General features: G+C 39.0%; 1 long non-coding RNA gene across 2 annotated transcripts; it reads left to right on the forward strand.

The window, feature by feature from the left end:
• Nucleotides 1-118: 118 nt before the first annotated feature.
• Nucleotides 119-10,727, forward strand: LOC146424782 (uncharacterized). Of its 2 annotated transcripts, none has more exons than XR_014846736.1 (4): nucleotides 119-250; nucleotides 4,249-8,297; nucleotides 9,055-9,174; nucleotides 9,678-10,727. It is a non-coding gene; the product is annotated as an uncharacterized LOC146424782 (long non-coding RNA). The 2 variants fall into 2 exon arrangements; XR_014846737.1 differs by having other exon boundaries at nucleotides 4,249-4,408; nucleotides 8,222-9,174.
• The last annotated feature ends 11,451 nt before the right edge of the window (nucleotides 10,728-22,178 follow it).

Genomic DNA, 22,178 nt, shown 5'->3' on the forward strand with positions numbered 1-22,178 from the left:
TGTTAACGTTACCTCTCCATAGTGAAAAGGAGTGCTTAGTCTGCAACACAACCTGAGTGGAGCTCCCCATTCCTACTTCCTTGGTCAGGGCTTTTGAGAGTTTTATTTTCAGTGGCCACTTGCTTCAAAAGGCAGCCACAATGCCGCATGGAATTAAAGATTTCTAAATGGAAGCAAAGAGCTCAGCAGAGCCTGAGGGAAACAGTACAGCTATTACCAGTGGATCAGAGGGTCACGGTGTGTGACTCAGGTAGGAATTCCAACTGCTTGCCTTGCTCTTTCAAATCACTGGGTCAAATTCTGTTTTATGTAATCGTAATTATAGGATTGCTTTGTTCAGCTGCTGTTGGCCAGCACCCCCAGGTCCTTTTCTGACAAGTAGTTTTCCAGTCACTCTGCTCCCAGCTTGTAGTGCTGCTTGAGGTTATTGTGACTCAAGGGCAGGAGCTGGCATTTGGCCTTTTTGAACCTCATATCATTGTCCTTGGCCCACAGATCCAGCCTGTCCAGATCCCTGTGCAGAGCCTTCCTATCTTCCTTTTCTGCCAAACTTGGTGTGATCTGCAAACTGACTGAGTGTGCACTCAATCTCCTTATCAATGAATGTATTAAACAGGACTGGCCCCAGTTCTGAGCCCTGGGGTGTCCAATGGTGACCAACTCACAGGTGGATGTAACTCCATTCACCACCACTCTCTGGGCCTAGCCATGCAGACAGTTTTTAACCCAGAGAAAGATGCACCTGTCCAAGCCATGGGCTGCCAGCTTTTTCAGGAGAGTGCTGTGAGAGATGGTGTTAAAGGCTCTGCTGAAGTCCATGTATACAGCATCCAGCCTTTCCCTCATCCATTAGATGGGTCACACTGTTATAGAAGGAGATGAGGTTGGTCAAACAGGACCTGCCTTTGACAAACCCAGGCTGCCGGGGCAGTGGCTTCCATCTTCTCTGGCTGTCCTGCACATGCCATGTGAGACACTCAGGGTCATCTGCCCCATAACCATCCCTGGCACCGAGGTCAGACTGACAGGCCTGTCCTTTTCAGGATCCTCATTACAGCAGTTTTTGTAGATGAGAGTGTTACATTTCCAAACTTCCAGTCACCTGGTACCTGTCCACTTAGTCATGACTGCTGGTTAATGATGGAAACTGGCTTGTGAGGATGTCCATCCCTTAGTACCCCTGAGTAGATCCCATCCAGCTTCAGAATGTTCTGTGTGTCTAAGTGGTGTAGCAGGTCACCTTTGATTATGGGGGCTTCATTCTACTCCCCAACCCTGTCTTCAAGCCCAGGGGCCTGGGTACCTGGAGGACAACTGGTCTTGCTCTTAAAGACTCAGACCCCCGAAACCTTCCAACCAATGGCAGGTGAAGATCCTTCTGGGCCCCATTTTGTAGTGAATATATTTGTAGAAAAAAATTTTGGTTGTCTTTTATGGCAGCTCTAGTTGGGCTTTGACCCTTCTAATTTTCTCCCTGCATAACCTCATGACATACTTCTAGTCCTCCTGAGTAGCCTGTCCCTTCTTCCAAAGGTTATAAACTCTCATTTTTCTCCTGCGTTCAGCCAAAGCTGTCCAGCCAGGCCAGTCTTCTTCCCAGACAGCCCTTCTTTCAGCACATGGGGACAGCCTGCTCCTGCACCTTTAAGATTTCTTTCCTGAAGAACAGTCAGCCTTCCTGCACTCCCTTGTGCCCATGGCACCACCTCCCAAGGAACTCTGTCAACCAGTCCTGTAAACAGGCCAAAGTCTGCCCTCTGGAAGTCCAAGGCAGCAGTTCTGGCAGTTCTGCTGGCCGCCCTCCTTACGGCTCTGAGAATAGAAAGCTCTCATTTCATGGTCTCTGTGCCCAAGACGGCCTCTGACCACTACATCTCCCACTAATCCTTCTCTGTTCACAAGCAGCAGGTCCAGCTGGGCACCTTCCCTGGCTGGCTCCCTCACCCATTGTGTCAGGAGTATCGGCATATTCCACACAACTCAGAAACCTTCTGGACTGGTTTTTTTCTGCTGTGTTTTATTTCCAGCAGACATCTGGTATGTTGGAGTCCCCTAAGAGAACAAGGGTCAGTGACTGTAAGGCTTTTCCCAGCTGCTTATAGAATATTTCATCTGCCTCTCCATCCTAGTTGGGTGGTCTATAACATACTCCCACCAGCATATCTGTCTTGTTGGCCTTCCCTCCGATCCTTACCCATGAGCACTTGACCCTATCATCACCCTATCACCGAGCTCTAGACATTTGAAACACTCCCTACCATACAGGGCTACCTCACCTCTTTTTCCTTGTCTGTCCTTTCTGAAGAGTTTAAAGTAATCCACTGCAGAACTCCAGCTGGGCAAGTCATCCCACCATGTTTCCGTGATGGCAGCTATGTCATAACTTTCTTGCTTCACAGTGGCTTCCATCTTCTCTTTATTGCCCATGCTGCATGTATTGGTAAAGATTCACTAGGACTATTGATCTCACCCCCCATCTTTTTGGGGACAAAAGCCATAATTTCTATGTGATTCTTCTCATGAATCTCATGAGTCACAAGAATCTGTGGTTTCTAACACATTGAAAGCACTTGTGTCTTTGCTTCTATATGGATCTCAATCCTCTACCTCCACTGAGACAACAGACTGAAGGACCTCACTACCACACCATCCCTCAAACACTGGCTTGCCATCCCCAGGTCTCTAGTGTGCTGGGGTTTATTCATTTTCTCTTTCAAACATAGCTTAAAGTTCTTTCAATGAGCCCAGCTAACTCCTGTGAAAATGTCTTTATCCTCACTTTGAGAGAGGTGTACCCTCAGCTGTCACCAACTAGCCTGCTGTCATGTAAACCAAACCATGATCAAAACCACCAAAATTCTGCCAGTGACACCAGTCTTGAAGCCAGGTGTCAGTCTGGTGGCCCTTCCTTCTTCTTCCATTGTTTTCTGCAACTGGAAGGATAGAGGAGAACATACTGGTGCTTCTGGTCTCTTAATCTAACATCTCAAGGCCCTGAAATCTCTTTTGATTGCTGTGGGGCTTCTTGTTCCCAAATTCATCACTGCTTACTGAAAAATTAATAATGGAGTGCCATACCATGGTAGGAAGCTTTCTCTTTAGATCTGTAACCTCTTCCCCAGAGGAGGAAGGAAGTCATGAAGTGGGCCCACTCTACACTTTGGGTCCTCTGTTGCTATTGGAGTCTTCTCCAATAGGAGAAGATGTGCCAATGATCCATCTGTTTGTCTTCATGGAAGCAGTTTTAATGCCGGGTGTAGGCTGACTAAACTTCAACAGCACTTCCATGCCAGACAAACCATCATAATTATTATTCTTCAGATCCACCTGCAGAGCCTCATACCTCATGCCAGGGCACCTGGGAAGGTGGCATAGGCAATTTTAGTTATTAGACTAAGTTAATGATCACTTCAGCTTCCAAAAGGGGATATTGTGCACCTTCAAAGCCATTCTCTTGTGCTTTTGGAGAAGGGGTTGCTGAGCCCTTCTTCCTGGTTTTCAGTGAAAGGACACATGGAAATGACTCAAAGCTGTCAGGGGAGGTTCAGACCAGATATGAGAAAAATTTCTTAACTGAGAGGGTAATCAAACAGTGTAATAGGCTTCCTGGAGAGGTGGCTGATACCCCAAGCCTGTCAATGTTTAAGAGGCATTTGGACAATGCCCTTAATAACAATGCCCTTATGCTCAGCTGTTAAATCATCACAGAATTGGACTAGGTAATTGTACATCCCTTCCAACGGAGCTATTCTATCCCTCATAACCCTATGACTTTATAATGCTTTGAAGTAAGAAAAATGGATTTTAAGTTTTTCTACATTCAGAGATGTTTATAGTCCAGACAAAAAAACATGACTGAAGTCAAGTTCTGCTTAGATGACACCTGTCATTGGATTGTGGTTATATTCTACACTGAGAGTGGCTTGATAATGGAAATGGAAGTTCAATCTGAAGGCAAAAAAGAATTTGGGATAAGGAGCTGAAAGTGTGGGATGACTGAAGACTGAATAAATTAATCAGAATATGCTATGATACAACAATTAAAAAGAATATAGTTTCTCAGATTATCAAAGCAGAAGTTGATTATCTACAGTATTCATGGAAGTATTTTGCTAGAACCAGCTAGAACCAGCATTTTCCACAGAACGTCTGTTGTTCTGGTGGGGGGAGTGTTTGTTTGTGGATTTTTGCATGATGATCTATTTATATATTTGCTGAATTATTTAATAAATTATATTTTTCTTGCAGAATTAAAAACTCAGCATGGACATCTGCTGAGAAGAAAAGATCAATGATCTATGCCAAAAATCTTTTAAAACTGTAAGCTGTAAATACTGGGCTATGTTTTTTGGGACCAGGAAATGAAAACAGATTGGTCAAATATTAACTGCATTTGCAGCTGCTAGAGGTAACAGGAGCAGAGGTGGTTTGAACCCTAATAATTCTTAAGTTCAAGTGTATGAAAGACACTATAATCTTTATGACACAAATATTGGAGTTTTTCTTTTTAATCATGATGGCTGGTGTACAGTTTAACATTTTCTTCTCTGAATTTGGATGCCATAAGTTTCACTGTTTTTTCTCTTAGTTCAAAGTATTAAAGATCTTGAGATTATTCTAAAGATTTTTTTTGCCTCCATCATATTTGACCATAAAATGATAGGAATACAGCAGACTTCAGTAATAACACCTCACAACAGAATCATGTTTTAATAGTAAGAAATTGCTGAAGTTTAAAATGTAACTTATTGTCATGGAAGTAAATTAACTCTATTGAAGGCATCCCACAGGAATCTGTGCATGCCATATGCAATATAGCTCCCAGAACGATTTTCTATGTATCTGTCTGACATGCTTTCTACTTGTAAAACATGTATCACAGAAGTAATAAAAATGTATTAGTCTAAGTGATTTCTAAGCAATAATTTCTAATATTGTATGTACAATGCTACCAATACAGCAAATTCTCCTGGTTTTGACATCTGTCTTTGGAATTTATTTGAGAACAAAGAATTTTAAGAACTCTATCTACCTAATCTGTTGCTTATTTTCTATATAAAAAACCCTGTTAAATAATTTTCTTTTCCCAATAGATGACTCTCTGTAGCAAGACCCTAGACTGGCAATCAAGACCCCCATTTACAATTTCTAGTTACATTGCCAAGCATTGATACACATAATTTTACAACAGCAGATTTCAGCCCTGATGTCTGTATTTTATTCATGTGCATATAGATAAGTTCTACACCCAATATTATTTTTATTGGCATGTAGCTGGCAAATAGCTTATTTCTTCCACGTTGCTTTGAGTGTATTATGTTTGTCCATTGCTGTAATGAGTGAGCCAGAACTTGAGCATAGACATGTATCTATTTGAGAACATTAAATCTGCTCCACAGGCTCTCAGCACTTGGTGACAGACACAAGTTAATCTGCATTTCTTATTCCCTGACCTAATTCAGCAAAGCACTTAACTAAAGTGCTTGATCTTAAACAAACACTTAAGTATTTTCCTTTCTGATATTTTTCTTTTTTAAATTAGCATTCCATTTCATCAAAATAATGATAATTTCTAAACCCCAACAAATAAGCTAGAAGTCTTTCAGTCTAGATTTTCTGCTGGAACTCAGCAAGTGACTCTGTATATAAAATGAATGTCTTCTGTGAAGCTTTAGGGAAACAGTGCAAAGCAGCCATCAACAAGCCATACCAGCTACGACTTCACCACTACCACTAAAAAGAAAATAATCACCTACCTCAGTTTAAAATGAAAGACAGTGTGGCCCAAATAATAAAAGAAATAAATGTCTCATTTTGCTGGGTGGGGCTATAATAATCTTGGGCTAATGTAAAGATGTGCAGGGCATAATTTAGTAATCAGTTTCTGAGTGTTTATAACCCCTTCTCGATTAAGGACATTTTTTACTATCAAATATTTTTTCTCTTGTATGCAGCAAGTAAAAACTGTTTCACCATGACAAATAGAGAAGAAATTCTGTCTTGGAATTTAACAGCACAGAATTTAGTTTTATTGTAGATATGCTTGTGTATCAAGCTAATAATCACTAAGCATGACTGTCCATTTTTCTGTGATTATACTCCCTATGACACAGAATGGTGATGAATTTTGTATGCTTTGGTGATTGTCACTTAAAAGACAGCTACAAAGAGGGCAGAGGCTCTCACTTCTCATGAGCCACATGGAGAAAACAAGGGTCAGTTGATACAAGTTGCACTGAGGGAGGCTTCATCTTGACAAAAGAAAGGTTCTTTTTTGGTAGTGATTATATTTTTCACTGGAACAGCCTCCTCAGGGACATGGAGAATTCTCCACCACTGGAGGGTTTTTTCAATATATGATTGGATAGGATGCTGTATAATCCAGGCTCTCTTTACCATGAAGACCAGGAAATCTTTAGAGGGCACCCCCAGCCTGGGCTGTTCTGTGATTGTATAGTTAGAAAGAATTAAGACAAACTTGTCAATTTCTAGAGAGTAGGTATCTCATTCTTTGTATAAAGACTAAGGATTTGTAAATGTAGAACTTGCACAAGTCCTTATTTCAAGGCTCTCTTTGAAAGAATACACTGAAGGTTTCTAGACACCATTGTATAATTTGATGTATGCCTGCCACTTGCATAGAAATTTTCCACAACTGCAGTATACCACTGATTGTGAACTGTGACCCATAGTAGAGAAAGACTAATCTATAATTTAAAAACTTGGTACATAATTGAATTTGACATAGTGCTTATTGTAGTATTGTCTGATCTCTTCATATATGTTCCTATTTATGCACTCCTAATTTAAGGTTAAGATGACTCTCTAAATGAGTAAAATAATTCTGTGAATACTGATTCTATATGGCTTTTGAAATGCTTAGTTTCATTGCTGAAATGCAGTAGTTACAAGAAAGGTAGTTTAAAAATATTGTCTCTTTGGACTTTTTTCCCCCTCCTAAAAACTTTATTATTCATTTATTTTTATTTAGAATACTAAAGAAAGCCCATTCTATATTCTCTAAGGGGCCTCACAGCACTGGCAGACCTTACCAGCACTGCCCAGCCTCCCCCTGTACCTCTCCCCAGCCTGCACAATGTCCAGGATCTTGTGTCAGCCCTCAGGGCCACCAGCTCCTGTCCCAGTGATGCTGCAGCAGGGCTAGTCACCAGCCTCCCTCAGCCCTCCCTTGCTCAGCCTCTGAGCTGATGTCCCAGCCTTGCCCTGCCCATCCTGGTCCACTGCCTCTGTTTGCTTCCACATGGCTGCCTCTGCGTGCCCAGGGACCATCTCTCCCTGGCTGCACCCTGATATATTCTCCCTGTTTGGTATACTTTCCAGTTTGTCCCTGTTAAATAAATACAAAATGTCTACCATCATTCAGCTTATACAAATTAATTTTCCATGAAAAAGAGAGAGAATTTGAGTCAGAGTAATTTAAATGTTCCAAGAGAAGTCTTAGCACAGACTGCCCACAGGTGCTCTGTGCATGGAGTGCCTTTCTGCTGGGGTTACAGCTGCCTGCGGTCACTACAGTTAAGCTGTTATGTTGTTTTGGTTTGAGTTTATTTTTTGTTCCTGCATAGACTCCCATCACAAACAATATTACAGCCTCAAGAAGACAAAGTTCAGTTGCAAAGTTGAGAATGTAACAGCTCTCAGAACAATTTTTAAGAGTGTTTGTTTACACAGTACTCAACAAACTCAAGCAAAGGGAAATGAACACTCCAGACCACACAGCAAAAAAAAGGGCAAGAGTTCATTATAAGGCCACAAGCACACACGTGCACATACTACAACCTTGTTTTTTAAAAGGCTATTTGTAAGCCAAAAGATAAATTATTATAACAAAAATACATTCTTTATTCCTGTCTTTAAATACCATTTTATCTTGTGCATAAATTTGCACTCTAATCCCTGCCACCCATCCAGGATGATATTCACTATCAGATTTACTTTTTAGGAAGACATAGTTTCTGTCTGCCATTAGCTTTAGTCATATAGGTTTTAGAGAAGGAATCTATCATTTTCTTTTCAACCAGTGGCAATTTATAAGCTTTCAGAAGCAGCCATGATTGGCATATGCTTGGTGGACACTGAAAGAAAACTGTTAGGCCTGGCTAACTAACTAGCTAATTACCTTTTCAGACCTAGTAAGTATCTCAATAAAGAGTATATTCAAATCTTGGGCCAAGCAACGCATCTCCATTTGCTTTTCTAGAGCCAGTGTCTGAAGCTGAATGCTGGAGATCTGTCCAGCATTGTCAGACGGTTCTATCTGCATAAGCCAGGAAAAGGTAAGTGGTCCAAACAGAACCCCCTGCAAGGATGATAAAACATCACAGAAGCCAAACAGAAAGCAAGTTGAAGAGAAAGAGATTTGGAAGGAATATGCAGACTTTGGAAGAAGGCATTGCTCAGAGATGCAGAAGAGTTTTTTCTCAGTTTGTAATTTAGGCATCAGCAGCGGAGGGAAAGTCTACAGATGAAGAGATAGACAGCTGATTAGAGGCATGCATAATAGAGGAATGAATAAAACTCCAACCAGAAATAGTAGGATTAAATGAAGGCAAAAGTATGTGTCTGGACAAAAAAGGAACTTGATATTTTTCTGCCCTTTGTATTTGTATTTTTCTAGCCCCTGTAAATAACATGAAACCTGTCAACAAAAAGTATATTATAGGCCTTTAAAATGCTGTTCCTTGTGCAGAATAACATGATAATTCCAGGATAATTTAACCTGATAATTATAGTTTCAGATATGTGGCCTGCACCTACTGAGCCAAAGATTGCTGATGGTGCAACTCATGTTTCACCTGATAGATTTTTGTTTTGCATGGGGTTTTGATTCATTCACTAAACAGGTGGTCAGGTTGTTAAATAGAGTTGTGCTCTTAAGCAGATTATTGTTGATGCCTTTTCTCTTTCCCATAACACGTAAATGGAAACAGGGTAAAAAAGCAATATGGAGGAGTCCTTCTCCAGTCTTGGCCTCAAGACCAGTTATCCAATCCCAGTCACTGTTCTAACTTCTTCTTTCTTTCCTCTTTCCAGTTCTGCTCTCCATCAGCATCCAATTCCTTCTTCATAAATTTCATTAAGTAATGACAGAGCCCTTCTTGAGTCTCTCAAGGGCTTCCCCCCAAGATGATAAAGGATAATTCCAAAACAAAGGCCAGTTTTCTATTGATTACTAATATTTTTCTATTGGTTACTAATATGCAGTGTTGATGACAAAAAGAATTATCAGAATTTTTTTAGTGTCCAGTGCAACATTTTTTGGTCTTATTCACAAAACCAAGACAATTTTGTCAATAATAATAATAATAATAATAATAGTAATAAAGAAAATACTGCATCTGAGGTAACAGAAAATGTCTTAATGGAGTAGTAGGTAATAGAAAAGTTATCAAGATACTCTCAAGTTAACTCTCTGACATACCTAGTTTTATGTATTCCTGAAAATAATGGAATTTTTCTTTTTTGTTTTACTTACTATATTAATGTGATGATACTGTCATGTTCCCTATTCTGCATGCGATTTAGTGACACTAAATTCTCAGTACTCATAAGCATGATTCTTAGTATCAAAAAAAGATATATTCCTTATTCATATGTTTATTAAAGAATTTAATACTATTACAAGAAATTTAAGTCTCAAATTTTCTATTCTACAGAATTAATCAGTTCATACTTCCTGAAATCATGGCATAGTAAGACTAAAAATCATAGAATAGACAAGACCAGCCCTCAGGAATCTCTGAACCAGGAGACCAGCGTAAAGGAATGCTGGAAGGAAGACTTTCCCTAGATCAAAGGGTATTAATTTGGAGAACCCCTAGGCAAACCTGATATCAACCAGTCCATGAGTCCTGACAGGATGCATCCATGAATGCTGAGAGAGCTGGCAGACACCATAGCTGGGCTGCTCACAGTCATCTTTGAAAGGTCATGTAGATCAGGAGAGGTGCCTAAGGAATGGAAAAAAGCAAGTGTCAACCCAGTCTTCAGAAAGGGCAAGAGGGAAGACCCAAGGAAATACCAGGCAGTCAGCCTCACCTCAATCCCTGGAAATCCCAGAGCACCTCATTCTGGAGGCCATCTCTATCCACATGGACGACAAGAAGGGGATCAGGAGTAGTCAGCATGGATTCAGCAAAGAGAAATCATGGGTGACCAATCTGACTGCTTTCCACAGTGAAACAGCTACTTGGACAGGTAGATGAGGGGAGAGCAGTGGGTGTTGTTCTACCTGGGCTTCAGTGAGGCTTTCAACACTGTCTCCCTCAACAACCTCACAGGCAAACTCAGGAAGTGTGGCCTGGATGAGGGGAGAGTGAGGTGGATTGAGAACTGTCTGCATGGCAGATCCCAGAGGATTGCTGTCAGTGGCACTGGGCCTGGCTGGAGTTTGTCACTATGGTGTCCCACAGGGTTCAGTACTGGGCCCAGTATTGTTTAAGTTCTCCCTCAGTGACTTGGATAAAGAGGCAGATGCCTCCTCAGCAAGGTCATTGATGGCACAGAGCTGGGAGCAGTGGCCAATAGCCCAGAGGGCTGTGCAGCCCTTCAGAAGGGCCTCAGCAGGGTGGAGAGATGGGCAAAGAAGAACTGTCTGAGATTGAACAAAGGCAAATCCAGGGTCCTGCACTGGGGAGGAATAGCCGCAGGAACCAGCACAGGCTGGGGCTGATCTGCTGGGAAGCAGCTCTGTGGAGAAGGAGCTGGGGGTCCTGGTGGACCAAAAGCTGTCCATGAACCAGCAGTGTGCCCTGGTGGCCAAGAAGGCCAGGGGTGTCCTGGGGTGCATTAGGAAGAGTGTTGCTATATGTTGTGGGAGATGATCCTGCTCTTCTACTCAGCCCTGGTGAGGCACATCTGGAGTGCTGTGTCCAGTTCTGGACTCCTCAGTACAAGAGAGACATGGAGCTGCTGGAGTGGGTCCAGTGGAGAGTGACAAAGATGATGAGGGGCAGGGGCATCTCTCATACAAGGAAATGCTATAAAAATCCAAAGAGAGAGTGTCAGAGGATGGATCCAAGCTCTTCTTGGTGGTGCCAAGAAATAGGACCAGAGGCAATGGGCACAAACTGATGCACAGGATGTTCCACATTAACGTGAGGAGCAACTTTACTATGCAGTGACTGAGAACTGGAACAGAGAGGTTGTGGAGTCTCCCTCACTGGAGATATTCAAGAACCATCAGGACATGATCCTGTGCTGTGTTCTCTGAAATTACCCTGCTTGAGCAGGGAGGTTGGACCACTCTGGTCCCTTCTAACCTGATGAACTCTGTGATTCTGTGATTCTGAGGCTTTCCTTCTCCTAGATGACAAGATCAAGTCTTCTGTCTTCCCTTGTAAGAGAGTTGCTCTAGTTCCCTCATGATCTTAGTGGCCTTTCACTGGACCCTCTCCTGTATTTGTATGAGTGTCTTTTACTGTGGAGCCCAGAACTGGACACAACACTCGAGGTGTGATCTCACCAGTAGTAGAGGGGAAGTAGAGGGGAAGGATCACCTCCCTCAAACTGCTGACAACAGTCCTCCTAAGGCAGCTGAGGACACTATTTGTCCTCTTTCACACAGGGGCAAACTGTGTGAATACCAATGAATTAATTGTCTTGAATAAGAACATTCAAAGTATTTAAAGTCCTAAAGAAAATGACTGTCATTATTTTGAGAGAACGTCAGTCTGTTTAATCACTACAAATCTCCTTTTTGGTAAACCTGAACATCATATGGGCTAATGTCCATATTAATATTGTAAGGTACTAGTACATTCATATAACATATAATGTCTTGACACACCTATTAGGGCAGGATGTTTATAGAATGTAAGCTAAAGACATCACACAGTAAGGACTAACGTTTTGAAGCATTTTGGTCCTGGACAGTTTTTGAAATCCTTGGAAAACATACGCCAGAAGACCTTTAGAAACTAAGCTGTAAATCAGCTGCTTTAAAGTCACTTAAAGTCACCAGTAAAATGGAATATAGATTTCAAACCTTTTAAAACTCTGTTTGGCAACAGAACAACAGGCTTACCCTCATTCTCATAGGAGATAAAACACCTCTTCTTCTGTTACCCATCTCCTGACAATTGCTCACAATAATCTTCCAACATGTCATACCATTGGGAAACCAGAAACTGACCTAAAATCATTAGATAAGCAAGTAGAAATTCCTAATGGTTTTAAAAAGGTTTGAGAAACAGTTAAGGAAATATTGCAGGTAGAAGTGCAAGGTGTTCTTCATAAAAACACTCAAGAAGATGAATAAACTGCAAATACAATAAATTGCTAATCTGCTGTCTCTAATAATTAGTTTTAAGACATTTGCTGACCAAGGTTCTTTTTTTCACACTTCCAGTTTTATGATGGAATCATAATTAATGCAGTATTATCATCTTTGTTATACTCTATACTGTATGTCAGTCCTTCATAGGCTTCCCCAGGGCAAAAATTCTTCTTAACTAAAGCATGCTTTGAAATAATTAAAAATACACAGCTGGTTTCTTTTTTGGCTTGCTGTTCTACTCCAAGAAAACTTTTACCCCTGCAAAATTGCAACTGCCTTAATTCTACTGTAGTTCAACAGCAGCTGTTAAACATTTGTAATTGAAAACTTCAGAGAGACATTGGTTGATATTGCAGCCATTTATTCTCCAGATTAAATCTAATCTTACTTTCAAAACCAGAGTTTATTTGGGACAAGATGGATAAATTCAGTAAAATGCAAAAGTATTCAGAAAAAAAGAAGTTAACTTCTTACCCATTAGTATAGCAACTCCAATGCAAATTCCTTTTTTGTAGTGGTTGAAAACTGCACCAATTAAACAGTAGATTTAAAAAGCAAAACTGCTCTGCATAATCTGAGAAGTCATGACAAAAATCTAGAGAAGGGTCACAAAGATGATGTTTATGATATTTTTCTGTCCTTTGTTAAGATTTCACACAGGAAAATCAAACAAGGATTAGTTAATATTTGGATAGAGATAATAGAAATGAAAATAATAAAAACATTGAGAACACAAAAATGGAAACTAGTGATTTAATATTATTTAGATTTGACATAGTAATATAGAATTAAAAAGTATAAAATATATTGAAATTATCTGAATTTTCAGATATACAGAGGAGAAATGCTGAAAATCAATAAGTTTTTCTATTCCAAGATACATTTCTATGTCACTTCAGCATCTATCATAATGGCTGCCATTCTATTTCCAACACTCACCTGAGTAATTATGCTTGAGTTTTATACCTTAACTGTGTGCTGGAAAGAAATATATTATTTTGTGTATTACTGCATAGAAATAAGGCAACTGTACACCACTGGTCTTTAAAACTCCATGCATTTTTCAGGCAGGGAATATTCTACCTTATATATGAATTATATTAAACAGCATTACATTTTTCTCCATCTATGACTTCAATTTTTAAAACTAAACCAAAGTAGCTGCTCATCCAGCAAAACAGGAGGAATATGAATGTCTCGCAGTGCTTTGTTTTTTTTCCTAACCATTAGGGTGTAGAGAAAGCCAGCCTATCTTGAATTTACAAAGAGTGAAATATATGGTCTAATAGGGAAGAGTTCCATCTACGTACCATTAACTCATGAATTGTAAAGGCTGGTAAGAAATAAAAGATAATACAAAATTTAAAAATAAACAAAGGAAACATAAATGTTGCTTCTTTTCTCCTGGCAGGAAAAGAGATACTGATAAATACACAAACATTTATCAGTTTTGAAATGTGGTTGGGACAGAATTCTCACTGTCACATTTATCATAGAGAAAACCTTGCTTTTCCAGGAACAAGTGAAATGCTGGATACTGAAGAATTTCTGAACATCTTTAGCAGAAGTGTTTTCCCACTAGCTGGAATTGTTGGTTACCTTCAGGGAAGAATAAAGCAAATAATATTGCCTGAACAAAGACAATTTGTCTGTCAAAAGGCTTTTCCTTCTACAGTCATCAAGACTGCAGGGCATATTTTTAATGTCAGTGCTCAGTTCACTCTGTGCTTGGAATAGAGAGCTCTTCAGATGTTTTGTCCTGTACCAGAAAACAATTATGCAAAAATAATCTCTCCATGACACACTGCATATTTAATGTCTGGCAAAGAAGCTAGAACACTTTTGATATACAGGCAGTGAGTTGGTGTGGAGGACTTCATTTGTGTATGTGTGAAATGAGAACACTTCAGAGAACATGATGGAGGAAGAGATAATTTTTATACCGATATTAATATTAGGTGTATTACTATTTCTGGTCAAAACATGAGTTTGAACATATTTTATCATCTTCTGGTGAGAGCTACTCCAGTTCATGCCAGAAGAGGGGGGTCTTCTCTTTCACCACAACTACCTGGGCATAGTAAGTGTTTGTCTTGGATTGGACTACCCTTGTTTTCACAGTTTGTCCAGACTGAATATTTTTTTTTAAAAAAAAAGGATGTATCATTCCAGATGTGACTTACAAATAAAAGCACCTTCACAAAGTCCATGTGTTTTTACATGTGCACAGTATGTTTTTCATAACAACTTTGAAAAGGCAGTACCAGCCTGAAATTCCTTAAAAATTACCCTGCATGAGACCTGATGTTCTGATCATGACACAGAGGTAAGAGGAACTCAGAACACAAGAAGTAAAGGACATGTTTTGATAGTGAGATAACAGGGTAATTCATAGGTTTTAAGCCTATCTTATATGATTCTATATTTAATTCTGAATTTTTTTTAATGCTGTACAACTAACACCACCTTTGCTATAATCCTCTTACAAATATGCTGTGTGGCAGTCTGAGGAATGTCTGACTTTCTCTGTCTGGACTTCAAGGGGAAATAGGCTTTTGGGAAGCATTTTTGAGCGAAAAGGAAGATGCATAACTTGTACTTTTTTTTCTCAGCATGTAGCATGGAAAGATACCTAGAGATGTGATAAAAAGGAGTGATAGAATTAATGGCAAGCAGGAAGATAAAATGTAGTTAATGCAGCATTCTTTATAATAAACCTCAAGAGGAGGAAAAGAGATATCCAAAATATCTAATTTTAAGAGCTATTCAAATTCTATAGCAGAGGTTGAAAAAAGAGGGACCTGATCAGATCACCTCACAAAGACAATGCCATTAGCAGGTTTGTTGAGAAACAATTGGACTGAATTACCATATTCAGCTCAGATTCATGACCTGAACAGACCATGTTAACACAATCATAAGTGAGTCAATTTCTTCTTTAGGCAGATAAAAGAATGGTTTGACCATTTCAGCTACTACATTATTCAAATAAAGCTCCAAACTCTATCACAGTTTAAAAATATACAACAATCATCTTTATAAAACTTGCTATTGCCTCGGTAGAATCTAGCTGGGTAGAATGGTAAATGGCCACCACCACTGCTAATGTAGAAGGTCCTTGGAGACATAATTAAAAGTCTAAAGAGGAAACTGTCACTGTTGAAAAGAAAGAAAAAAAGAAAGCTCACTAGGGGACAGAGATCAAATAGAACAATATTTTACTCTGTTCCATTAAATATAACAATTAAAACCCAATATTTTTTGTTCCTACAGAAAAACAATTCTGAAGTTTTGCATGTACAGTGCATGTTATACTTAAATAAGACCTTTCAGATGGGTCTGCCATGACAGTTCGCAGGTATTAATCACAGAGATCAGTTAATCAGCTAGAGCCAAAGGGATCCACTGAGGTTTGAGCTCTTATCTAAAACCTGAAATATGTGGTACATCTTATCCCTTCATAGACAACACTCAGTTCTCTCTTCAAGGAGTGTAGCAGCTCAAAGAGAGAGAGACATACAAAAGCTTCAAATAAATTTGAGTTGTCAGGCCACAGGTCAGCAGTCTAAGACCTCAGGAGGTGAACTGCAGGCACACAGTCAACAGACCTAGAGAGTGGATGTTTCGTATGGCAATTTTGTTTTTCAAGGCAAAACATATTCCTGCAAGAACAGTAGAACAAAATGTTGCCTATACCACTGTTTACGCAATGTTGTGTGAGAGGCCAAAGCACTAGTAAGAGTGCTGCTTTTAGCATTTTGCACTGGCTGGAATTTATACAGGGTATATCTCAAAGGAGTACCTATGCAGCCCCTAAAGCATACAACACCCTCTCTGCTTAACAGCAGACAGTTCAGGCTATAGAATGTGAATACTCCTAAGCTAACAGCAAGAATATTACTGTCAAAGAGTCCCTAATGGAAGCAAAAATCCTAGAGATAACTAAAATATTTCTAAAGTAACAAGTCAAAAGAAACCCATAAGGTCTTGACATGAGGTCAGAAACTCACATTTATATTTATTCTATTTTCAGTACAGAAGGGGTAAAAGCTAATACATAATATCCATCAAGTGAGGAATGAATACTAAAGTAGCTTAAAAAAGACATCTAGTTAAGTGTTTTAAAAAACAGAACTAGAAATAAATGCCAGGGATGTGTCAAATAGGAAGAAATTGAAAAAAATGTGGCATCTTTGACAACTTGTGTGGCAGCACAGAAATATGAACATAATGACATGGGGAGACCTCAAGAAAGTCTGTACACAAATCCTTTGGCAGCAAACTATCAAAATAAGATTTAAAAAATTGGATGAAAATGAACATTTTAAGATAGAAAGGTTACCCAGATAATAAATTTCATTTGCTTTGGTTAGCGAATTAATGCACTTAAAATTCCCACAGGAACCTCACTGAGAAGAACCTTGCCTAACATTTCATGCTCAGGAAAATAAAGATAAGACTGACGGTAAGGCAGAGAGAATTCCACAGAATTGTCAAATGTTGTTAAACTCTCTGAAAAGAAATAAGCCTTGAAATGTTTGTTATTTATAAAATAATGTTTCACTAAGTAAATTACCATAATTCACTACAAAAAATGTGTTATTATAGAACACATAAAGCATAAAAAAAAAAATCTGCTGGGAATATTCTGACCCTAGCAGCTTCTTCAGGATGAGAATTTTGCTCACTGAGAAAATTAAATGAGGGGGTGGCACCATAGAGAAAACATCCAATACCAGCTAAGTGAACTGAAACAAATGAATTACAAAAACATCAAATAAACACATATAACTAGTATGGGAAATAAACATTCCTCCTGCAAACCTGCCATGTATGTTGGCAAAAACTGAGAAGACAAAATGACTCATGATAGAGATTGAATTACATTTGAGAAAGCAATGCAAGTATCATTATTCATTAGAATCTACTGTTAATCAAATATTCTTTAACAGAACGTAACATTTCCCTTTTGGTTTTTAAGGTATGGTAAAGAAAAAAAATCCCACATCCAGAATTTTCTTTCAGAACAAGCTAGAATATTTATCTGAAACTTCAATCAAGCTATTGAGACGAAAGAACAGAAAATAACACCCCTTTTCAGAGTGTAGTTATCAACATGCAATGAATTCTGGAAACTTATTCTCTCTAAAGCACATGCGCCAGCATTCGAGGAGATTATCAGTTTTGGCAGGCAAACTGAAAGGAATAGGAATTTTCTTTGAAAAGGAAGAAATTCCCTGGTTCATTTTCTAGTGAGAAAAAAGGAGAGTGATGTTAAGAACAGGAACTTCCAGAACTTTGTAGTGCTTGATAAAGAAAGAGTTATGGGGAATCCATAGTGAGAAAAAAAGGAAAGGGACTTTAAGAACAGGAACATCCAGAACTATGTAGTACTTGTTAAAGAATGAAGTGTGAGGAACCCAATGTTCAGTATAAAATTTTATGCATCTGTTTTGAAATTAATTTATCATAAATGACCTGGGTTCAGAAAAAGTGATATTTCAAAAATTACAGTGTTGGTATTGCTTTAGAACATTTTCCATAGCAATTCCATAACTAGAAATATGTTGTGGGTTTTTTAATTCTTTGATCTAAAAAAAATCTAAGTTTTTAAAACCTCAGCCTTCTACAACATACATACTATCTGGACTTTTTTAAGCTTAATACAGCTATGGTCATAAAGATGTATTAAAATACATTTTCCACATTTAGATTGTACATTCTCAGCACTTTCTTCTTGGCATTTAGTCAAGCAATCTGACAATAACAGTCATTTGGTTCCACTTGGCCCTGCAGTTGGACTGTATGATTTATAAAGCATTATAGAGAAACATACAGTTTTAAATGTACATGAATGACATGAACATCAGATTGACATCTTGAGTTTGACAAACACCATGGACCACCTTTGCTGTTTTCTTTTAAACACCTAAACCTGGGAGCCAAACTACCTGGAATAATCCAGAATAGTAGAGACTGAAATACACTGGAAGGTGGAAACCTGATGAAAAGTTATTCTGAACTTTAAGCTAGACCAGCAGCCTTCAAACTTTTTTGATCATGCACCCCTATATAATTTATAGATTATATAAATGCATTACTATATTAATATATTATGTGTAAAATATTTTAAAATCAGAATTTTTATGGGACGATATAAAGACAAATTAAATACTTTATTTTTATTTATTAGTAGTACAAAATGTACTTTCTTCCCTCACCCCGGTGGATTATCTTGTGCTCACACCACTTTGGAGGCCACTAGACCAGACTGCTGAGGAGTGGCAGAAGTTCTTTATAGGACTGGCTGCTTTTACCTCATCTGAATAGGGCCTACTGTAAGTTCACCTTCATCTCAGCAACATCTTCTCCTTTTTTTTCTCCAATGCTAACTATCTAGCAGTTTACAGAGCTGTTGCAAAACAGACTGTATCTATTGCCTCTGCAGCTCATATTGTCCCCAGTGTTGGCAATTAGCAATCATAGTCTTAATTAGCTTGACCCGCCTGGCCATTTTGCTTCTAATAAATCAATTAATTCAATTCACATGGAGGAACTTCTGTGTAGTACCACAGCCTAATCACTACTGGTCATCCTTGTCTATGACTGTTTTATGTGCTAGAAAAACTTAGTATCCAGGCTGAATTTGTATTCTCCACTGATAGGCAGCCTGTCAAGCAAGTACGGAGTGTGGTTAGTATTTTTAATGTATGTAGGGATTTGGCAAAAGCCTCAGCAGAGTGCAAAGAAGAAGCCTGGGATGTAAGCTATAAACACTTTGGCACACTGAATTGGATGATCTTTACCTCTCTCTGAATGGTCTGGATACTGCTCATTGGGGGTCTCAGTTTACCCAGGAGCCTCCGTCACTACTCCATTTGCTAGGTTTTTATGTGAGAAACAGAAGCTGCTAAAACCAGGTTATCTTTGTCATTGGGATCTCTGAAGAATTTCTTTCTTTTTTGTTTTTTTTTTCCTAGAAATATCTGCTCCCTAGGGGGCTATTAAGCTATGTGATCTTGCACTTATATCCCAAAATGTCCCCTTTCTGTTTTCCTTCTGGAAAGCAATTCCCTGACTCTTTCTTTATTCACCCTTCTTAGACTGTACCAAGAGGAAACAAAGAGAAAAAATCCACTGTAACTGAAGAAATTTTACTGTCTGGCCTTTTCTTCTTAAGCACAACTAGATGTTTTTGGCAGTTGGCCTCATGTCAGTCATGCTGAGTTTTGATAAACATGCTTTTTCAGTCATTATCATTGTTTTCCTTGTCTTTTGCTCCCACATATGGAGCCTGAATGTCACTTTGCCCATGAGGTCAGTGAGACTTTCACTAAAGTCACCTTTCCTCACCAAAAATGAAGACCCTCCTATACTGACATACCTGCACTTCTGGAATCAAAAATGATTGCAGTATTGCTGGGAAGTGTGGAAAGACATGCAGGATACAGCAACTATGGAATACCTAAGCTGTTGGTAACAACTACGGATGTTCACAGTGAGAACCTTTCACCACTTCCTGAAAATCTTGAGCAAATACCCAAAAAAAATCCTTGTTTCCATTTCCTTACCACCTATTCTGACTAGAGACTAACCAGCTTGAAGGTATATAGGAAAGCAGTATGTTCAGTGAGGGGGAAGAATGGGGACACAAAGATTAACCAGGAGGTCAGAAGCTGATCGAAACTAGGTCTTTTAGCCAAGGACATAGTAGGACATAGTAGGCCACAGGAATCTGACTTCCTGAGGACTACAATCAGCCCTAAACTGAGTAGCAAAAGTCTGATAGTCCTTGCAGCTTTGTTTCTTGTAACACTGCATTGACATTTGACGGGTTTCTAACAAGTGAATAAGCCCCTCAATTAGCCTAATACTTTCCAACTTCAGAAGAGATGGAATGACCTTTTATAAAATAAGGAATACTTTAAACTCATGCCTACATGAGCAGCATGAACGAATACAGAACAAATTCCATGGGATTCCATACCTATCTTCTAGGGCTCCCTCTCAGATTGACTGACTCTATTTCTGCAGGCCTGAGCTTTTTCTTCTCTGGTGCCCTCCACATTACTTTGTGTTTATGGTAGCTCTTTGGTCTCCTTATGCTATTTTTCACTCTGATACTTAGTGAGTACATAATTCTGGGAAAAAAGCAAACAATTTGCCTTTTTTCAAAGGGGAGGGGAGGGGGGAGGGGAGGAGGGAGGGAGGGAGGGAGGGAGGGAGGGAGGGGAGGGAGGAGGGAGGGAGGGAGGGGAGGGGAGGGGAGGGGAGGATGCAACTCGGTGCCTGAACCATGTAGCTGCCCAATTTGAAAGGGGTGTTTTTGAGCATTCTTTTCAGGGAAGGAAGAAAAGCATCCACACAGAAAATTGAAAGAACTATCTTAGACATCATGACCATTACCATAGCATTTTATTTTACTACATGATGCAACTCATAGCATTGTGCATGCTAATTCATCAATGCAAAATAATTTCATTGCTTTCACTTAGTATCTATGTTGTATTTAGTACGCTTTTTGATAGTGTTAAAGTCTTAGGGGAAATACTTCTTCAACATACAGAACTATGTGCAAATGAAATTTAAAAGCACCAAAGATTGGCTTGGAAGCAAATGGAAAAAAGATGTTTGAGGGCAAGCAAATGAGATTACAGCGAAAAACAAGACATAACGTAAAAAAGCCTCTGTAAAAATTTTGAATGACAGCTGAAAAAATGCCTCAAATCAAGAAAGAAAATGTGTAAATTGAATTGTGGAAAAGTATTAAGTTACTATACTAGAAACAGTGATCAGATACTACCTTTTACTTGGAAAAATTACATGAAAAGTAAAGGCAGGAATAAATGACATGGACTGAGCATCCTCCTCTGTTGTCTATGCCTGTTTACTTCACCTGCAAACTTTTCTATTTGGTATGTTTTACATGTTAAACTTTCTTCCTTTCATTTATCACAAGCATGATCAGTTTGCCTTGCATCCTAATCTCCATTTGCCTGCCTTTGCTACAAGACATTCAATGGATTCTGTACGCTACTCTTCCTTCTTACTTTCTTACTGTTCTCACTACTGCATCTCAGCAGTGTCTTTGCTACGTAATTTGTATCTTTACTGTGCTCTTGGTAACAGCAGAAGCATGCACACTGGAGTGTTTTGGAATATTCCTATGACTTGACAAAAATTTGTCCTCCTCTGTGTTTGCAGGAGACATAACAAAGACAGGAAATACACCTTGTATTTCAAGCAGAAATCTGTAAGATTTGCACACAATTGCACAATCCCAAAAAAGCTTGATATCCTGCACAGATGAAAAACTTTTCTTTTTGTCAAAGGCTGCTGTAGTCGAGTGGAGTATATGTAACGATTGCTGTCTTAATCTCATAGGTTTAGCTGAGTGTACATATCTCTCTACTCCTGTAAGTTGGAAACTTCTTGTAATACCCATGTGACGCAGGAGGAACTGAACTACAAAGAGCTATATTGGCTTAGGTCACCCAAAACCAGTAGGAAAACAAAACTGAACCAAATTCTCTCAAGAATCCCTGGGGGTGCCCCAATAGGCAGTCCTCCCCCAGAGTAACTGCTTCTAGTATTTACAGATTTGGCATATACCTCTAGTTGTAAATAAAGTATTTTGCAATAGGTAAAAACAAGTGCCATCTTGAGAAGTATTTTTGTTGACACAAAGAATTTATAATATATGTTAACTTGATGGTAGCTTTGATCCAGAAAACATGCTTGCCAGTAATAAAAGGCATTCCAAAGTGAGAAGTGTATTTAATAATGTCACATATGTTATATAAATTATTTTATATGGAAAATTAATATAGTAATTTGTATATTTCCATGTTTATTTTCTTTCATCTAAATACTTCATCTT

Source organism: Lichenostomus cassidix, chromosome Z, assembly GCF_008360975.1.
Source record: "Lichenostomus cassidix isolate B80296 chromosome Z, HeHo_3.0, whole genome shotgun sequence".
NCBI classification, from domain to species: domain Eukaryota; kingdom Metazoa; phylum Chordata; class Aves; order Passeriformes; family Meliphagidae; genus Lichenostomus; species Lichenostomus cassidix.